This window comes from Gavialis gangeticus, unplaced genomic scaffold (assembly GCF_001723915.1).
Source record: "Gavialis gangeticus isolate Ggan-Ray unplaced genomic scaffold, GavGan_comp1, whole genome shotgun sequence".
Taxonomy (NCBI): Eukaryota; Metazoa; Chordata; order Crocodylia; family Gavialidae; genus Gavialis; species Gavialis gangeticus.
Window position 1 is genome coordinate 119,968,459 of NW_017729024.1, and position 6,658 is coordinate 119,975,116.

Consider the following 6,658-nt stretch of genomic DNA (forward strand, 5'->3'; position numbering starts at 1 on the left):
TTCCAGGTGTCTCTGGGATTTGTAGTCCACAGTTGCAGCTAACACTATGTTTTAGTTGGGCAGGGCAGCCCTGTACTTGGGGAAAGGTGAGTTTAACCCCCCCACTCCCTGGCCGACACCAGCTGGGGTTTGCCTTTGCGGGGAGGGGGCAGTGAGCCAGCCCTCACCACTCCAACTGGGGAGCAGAGGGGCAGGGCCAGCCCTGCTCTCTGGAACAGACAGCACAGCCCAACCCAGGGTTGAAAAGCATGCTGGGATGCTGAGAGACTTTGATTTAAGTTGAACCAGGAAGGGCTCTGGGACAGAAGTTTCATAAACCAGTTTGACCTAAATCAGTTAAGTCTGATACTGCATTCAAGCAGGTTTATCTTAAACCAGTTTCAGCCATTTTGAAACTGGTTTATGTGCACTGGGCTTCTGTTCTGTTACAGGTTTAAACCAGTTTCTGATCACTTGAACTGATTTATGTGTAACTTCTGTCCCTAGCCTAGATGCTTCCATGTGAGGCAGCAGCTGAGCAGGGATTTGGGAAGGTCTGAAATTTTGCCTATTTCTTTTTGTGGACCTTCAGGAGTAAATCTGCCAGAGTTCTTCCATGGAGCTCCAAGGCATGTGTATTTGGATTAGTGGGGCCACCTTTTTGGCAGAAGCTGTAATGTGTTCAATACTCTGAGCTAGCCCCTGGCAGGGTGGCATTTGTCTCCATCTCCCATCCAGGTCTCTAGGTCCCTACATGAGACCCATTACTGGAGTATATGAGCAACCAATCTGCCTGTGGGCTGGCAAAAATGTGGTAAAGCAGTAAAGTATACCAAAGAGTGGTGATATCATCTGATATGTTGCAAAACTCATATATATAATAACATGCTAATGCAATTCAAATTTTGGGGCCAAGAGGATGAACTGGAACTAATACCAAGACTGTGTTTTGAAGGACAAGAGTTCAGGCTGAGAGCCTGTTCTTGGATGCACATCTATCAAGGGAAGGAATTTGGCCCTTGGCCTTTGTGTCTACATTTCTTTGTGTTTACATTTCTGACACAAGGTAAAAATTTTGCTCTTAGGTTCTTATGGCCAACATATATAGGGTGACCATACATCCCAGTTTGGCCAGGACAGTCCTGGATTTCATAGGTGTGACAGGGGGTCCATTCTATCTATCTAGTATTGGCCTGACGCTCTGTCTGTAGCTTACCCACCCAACTTTCCTGCCTGCCATGCCTTGATGGAACAATAATTATGATGTTACTCAGGTGGGAGGCTGCCCATTTACTACCCCAACACTAGGGATCACTTTGCAGATGGTATATAGATGTTGACCTGTGCCCTATGACACCAGAGTCTGCTTACCCCCTGTCACTGCACCCCCTGGTGCTGGGGTCTGCTCACCCCCTGGCACCACACCCCCTGGCACTGGGGTCTGGTCTCCCTCCTGTCCCTGTGCCCCCTGGCACTGGGATCTGCACACAGTAGTGTGCCCCAATGAGGCCCCCTCCTCCCCAATAGTCTCAGTCCAGTCCACCAGATAAATCAACAACATAAATAAAAGCCCCTAGGTTATAACATAATATGAGTCCTACAAGTCACACTGTGGCTCTTTAAAACCCCAAACTGTTCCTTGAGTATTGCATACCTCCCAGCTCTGGGTACCTTGTAGGCTCCTGGAGCCTTATTAGCCATATCACCAATCTGGGCAGCAGTCACAGTGTTCTGGGTAGTTCTGCCATGCAGAAGCTCTCTTACCCTGGCAGCTTGCCAGAGACCTCCTCCTACCAGCCTTGGCCCTGGGGTTTATATGTGCCCAGAGGTCTATCCTCTTCCTGTCAGCTGATTGGCCTGGGTGGTTGGGCTATTAACCCCTACCTTCCTGGTGCTTGGTGTTCCTATAGGCTTGGGTCTTAAAGGGGAAGCCCTACCTCCTAATAACACGGCTAGGGTTCCCTGTTACAATAGGCCATCCCGGCATCCTAGCCAGTTAGTAAAAATGGAAACAAAAGTCCTGGATTGGCACCACCCCACCCACACTCCCTAGTTTGGCTCCTCTTGGGCAACAGCTGGAGGCATGGGGGTGGGGGACCAGCTGGGCTGGGCACTGTGCTTCCTGCCTGGGGGTTAGGGGAGTGTCCCAGATTTCCTTAAAAATAATATGGCCACCCTATCCATATAGAACCACATTTAGTTTTAATGCTTCCGTGTAACTTCAGGGTTTCTTTGCGCAAAACCCTGGTCATCAATGTTCATTGTTATACAAGTAATGACTAATAACTTGCATAATCAGAACTGAAATGGAATAAAGCAGCTGAGCTCAGGAGAAATTTCCTTTATATACTCATATTATTCAAATTTCCCAAGCAGCTGTTTAAACATCCTCAAGCTAAAATAGAAATCACAGCAGTAAGGACTTTCTTTTATTAGTCCCTTAATTACTACAGTTGAAACTATTGTTACTTCACATAGTCATATACAATAACAACACAACTAAACTGAAAATAGAGTAGATTTTTAAAAAAAATTAGTAAAAAACACTTGCAGCAAAAGAAGCAATTCATAAAGGTTAAATTCTACCACTCAGTGGTGACTACTTTGTCCAAATTTAGAGGGAAGAAGGATACCCACCACGCTAACTAAAACAAGAGATAATTCATTCTCTGTTAATATTAAAGAAGAGACAGTTTGGAGCCCATGAAGTTAAACTGATGCAGTTAAACTGAACTGGTGCAAAATAGTAAAATCCAAAACCAGTATGGAAGTTTCCCTAAAGGATGTTGACATTAGATAGACGTGACCCTGCTGTGTTTGGCATTCTAGCCCTATCTCATTGTCACTATAAAAGGTTTCATAATAAAAACAGCTAATGTGCACATGCCTGTACATACAGTGTGTGTGTTTGTGTGTGTGTGTGTGTGTGTGTGTGTGTGTGGAGGGAAGGACTAAAATCAAGGGCTGAAAATTTGAATGAACGTGTAACATCACTCTTAAATCCTCATTTAGCTGTCAAAATATGGCCTTATAAGCCTTATTCTAGCTACCCAGGCTTAAAAATATTTTGTCATTGTTGTTAAGTTTACTACCTTTAGCTTATATGGCCAGATGAGGAACCATCCATTTTATATGCTTGTAAAGCTTTGTGCACTGTTCATTAACTAACACTGATATTCTAGATTGCTGAAATGCCATCTGCCATAACCATTACCGAGTGCTGATTTAGTGTTTTGTATGGCTCAGTGAAAACTCATTCTTTGACAACCCCCAGCACATATTACCAGACACCAAGTTACCAGGGATGTGACAGGCCTTCAGTGCTATGCAACAAAGATAGTTTCAGCTACTTTTCATTATTGTAAAAATAATGTTTACATTTCTTTTGTTGAAGACTAAAACTTGCCATCCGTGCCCTTTTATGGATTTCTATAGGATTAGTCAACTGAGTAGGAAAGGAAATACAGCATGTTGTTTTACGTGATTGAAACTTTAAGGAGAATTTAGGTAAGCAGAATTTAATGGTCAGTATTAAAAACTGCTAGGGGCAGTCAGGCTCCATGCTTATCTCTCTGGGGCAAGTAATTATGTGTGTTCACCTACATTTCTCCAAGACAGCGAAGTTTCTCCTGGATAAGCAGAGCATGTCCATGCAACAGCAGCTCCTCCCTTCATTATTCAAACAACTCCAGCTTCTTTCTTCATAACACTCATTCATTACCATTACTAGTAATCATTAATAAGAGCTCTATTACAGTAGCAGCCAGAGGCACCAAAGAGGATCAGGTCTGGATCCAAAAAGTCTGAGGTGGAATCATGATCCCATCCAAGTCCGTAGGATTTTTGATAATTGATTTGAACTCTGGGTTCTGTTTACTCCCCTGCTGTGTGACTTTCACCAAGTGACTTAATCCCTGTGATTTCTTTCCCTCTCCCACCCTCCATTTATCTTTTCTCTTTGGACCTAGTTGTGTCTACAGAGCCCAATGGAGTACCAGGCAGATATAGCTGAGCTAGCTCAGGTACCGGAAGGTATGCTGCATTGGTATGGCTCTCTGCCAGGGCTGACACACCCTGTTGCTAATGCAGCTACGCTACTTCCTACACCTGAGCTAGTGCATTATGAGTTTGCTTACATGTGTCTGTGGCACTGTGCAGACATACATTAGTTTCCTTGAGGTGGAGTCTCTTTCATTACATGCTTGCTCTGTTCCTATCATAAGGGCACCCCTATCACTCTTTGCTTAAATTTGCATACCTTGTTGCCTGGATTATTATTACACCTTTTTTTCCTATGCATCCTTAATCCCCAGAGTTCTCCAGACTCCATTCCTCCTACATATATTATGAAATGCAGCCTCCTTAGCAGCCTTATGAAATGACTAAAATTGTTTTCACTTGTTTTCAGTCCCAGTTCTAAAAGGCCTCTATTTTTACAATGCCCAGTCATCTGGTAGGCTTGTTTCAGTATGCCTTATGACCCTTTTCTCATGTGCACTCCATGTCCCTGCACTCCAAGTTCCTTTCCCAATGATTTCCTGTCTATGCCTCTACACAATCAGTCCACTCTTGATTCAGAAGTCTTCTCCTCTGCAGCTTTCACCAGTGTGGCAGGCTTCCTGCTTCATTGCACCTCATCATTTCACCCTTCAGATGAAAACATCATTTCTACCTTCCTTCATTATTTCCTCCCATTAGCTATTATTTTTCTCTATTGACCTGTTTTGGAACTTTATAGTGTTTTAAGGTGTGTTTTCTAGAAAAGCTATGACGTGAATAGTTTTTGTGTTGTACAGCATACAATAATATATGTATTATTTATACCTATACATTTTAGGACAGGATCATATTCAAAGCAAGGCTTTTATAGATGCTCTCATTAATTAAATAGTAATTAGTACAGCTGTGTATGCTATGAAATGTGTGACATCTCACTGGTACCAAGGCAATTATTGCTCAATATTCATTAATATATCTGAATATTGTCTTCCCATATAATTTCAGATTCTCTTGACTCACTACTGTTTTACACAGGAAAAATATATTTGCAAAGAAGGACAATAACATTCCCCCTTCACATCCTATCTCTAGAATCCTAAATGGAATATGAAACATAAAACTCCTGTTGCTAAGAGACAGACAACACATGAAATACCAGTAAGCCTGGAACTACAGGATGTGATGAGGGGGTAATACGAAGTAGAAGAAAACAGACAATTCTATAAAAGACTTCCTAAAATTCACTACCCAGTTGAAAGCTGGACCTGGAATCTAGAGCAACATAAGCTCTTGGAAAATGACAGAGAAACATAAACAGCAGCAGTCTGATCCAAATGTTGAAGCTATTCTCCAACACCATGGTTTGGGCTTTGCCCATTACATAGAGATGACCCAGCTGCAAAATTCTGATCCAGATCCAGGTTCAGGTTCTTAATTGTGCCTTCCCAAAGTTTAAATCTGGACCTGGAGATATGATTCTGAACAAAACTCTGAGCACAGTCCCTGAAAAAAATCAAACTGAAACAAAACTGAACTACAGATAGACTGACTATCAGAATATACAGATTTCTATTACCTGCCAGTCACAACATGCAGTAGGAATGGATTTACATTTTAGCAGCCTTATACTCACATCACATCCATGCAACTACTGGAAGAATTGGGTCCAGCTGGACTTGTCTAGGTTTGGGTCCAGTTGGACTTGTCTAGGTTTCCCAGGCAATGCCTGTCTGTATGATATTGTAAGATAGTCCAAGACTAAAAGAATAGTAGTCCTCCAGTCCTTCATAACCAGCTTAATGTATGCAGCAGTACTGCAGCCTGGAGGCTGATCTTATTCAGGCTTCATGTAAGCTGAAAAAAATGATTGAAGTAAAAAGAAACCACCCTTTTCTCAGGAATTGGCAAACCCAGTTCCACTTTCATTATGAATGTTAATGAAAGTGCTCTCATCATTCTGCTCTGCAGGCCATGCTGCTATCATTATCTGTCTTTCAAAAATACATCAAAAACCTTGCAAGCAGATTTACTAAGGATTATTCTGCATTGTGAAACCATCATCATTTGAGTTTTAAACTAATTGATCTTAATCTTTATCAACAAAAGCTTACATTATTCTTCCTTGCAAAAGAAATATCTAGAATTCACAGTCAGAGTGCCTTACAAACCCTAACTGGCTATTTCGTGGTAAAAGAAAGATCATTTCTTCTTATTCAAATTCCTCCATAACCCTATTTCCTTGTCTCTCTTTAATGAGCATACACTGTCAGGCCAAGGTATTGAAATCACAATTAAAACTGATGAATAATTAATATACTCCCCACATGCCTTGCAAACACCAGCAACACTCACAATGATATTATTTTATATAACCACCCTCCTAAATTATCCTTTGGTGTCATCTTCCCTGTATTAAGAAAGTTTGTACCTAAACTGACTTTAAGGGTGCAGACAGATGTGCAGCTCCGGGCTGTAACTGAAAATACTTTGCAGGAAGCGTTCTGAGTTACAACGATCCCCTGGAACAAACAGAAGTTCATGGTTGGTTCCAGAGGGCAGGAGAATCTAGCTGCTGGCTGGGAACCTGCAATAGTCCTTCCTCAATCCCAGCCTGTCCCTGTTTCAGAACGGGAGGAGGAAAAAGGGAGGAGAGGGAGTTCATTCTAGTGATTCCCCATTG

At 42.2% G+C, this 6,658-nt stretch overlaps 1 protein-coding gene across 1 annotated transcript in view; it reads right to left on the reverse strand.

The window, feature by feature from the left end:
* The window catches only part of LOC109297658 (programmed cell death 1 ligand 2-like), a 63,082-nt gene extending 57,304 nt beyond the window's left edge, over positions 1-5,778 (reverse strand). Inside the window, exon 1 of the mRNA XM_019517617.1 lies at positions 5,612-5,778. The gene's annotated coding sequence lies outside the window, so the exon portion shown is untranslated. The remainder of the gene's footprint in view (positions 1-5,611) is intronic.
* Between the last annotated feature and the right edge of the window lie 880 nt (positions 5,779-6,658).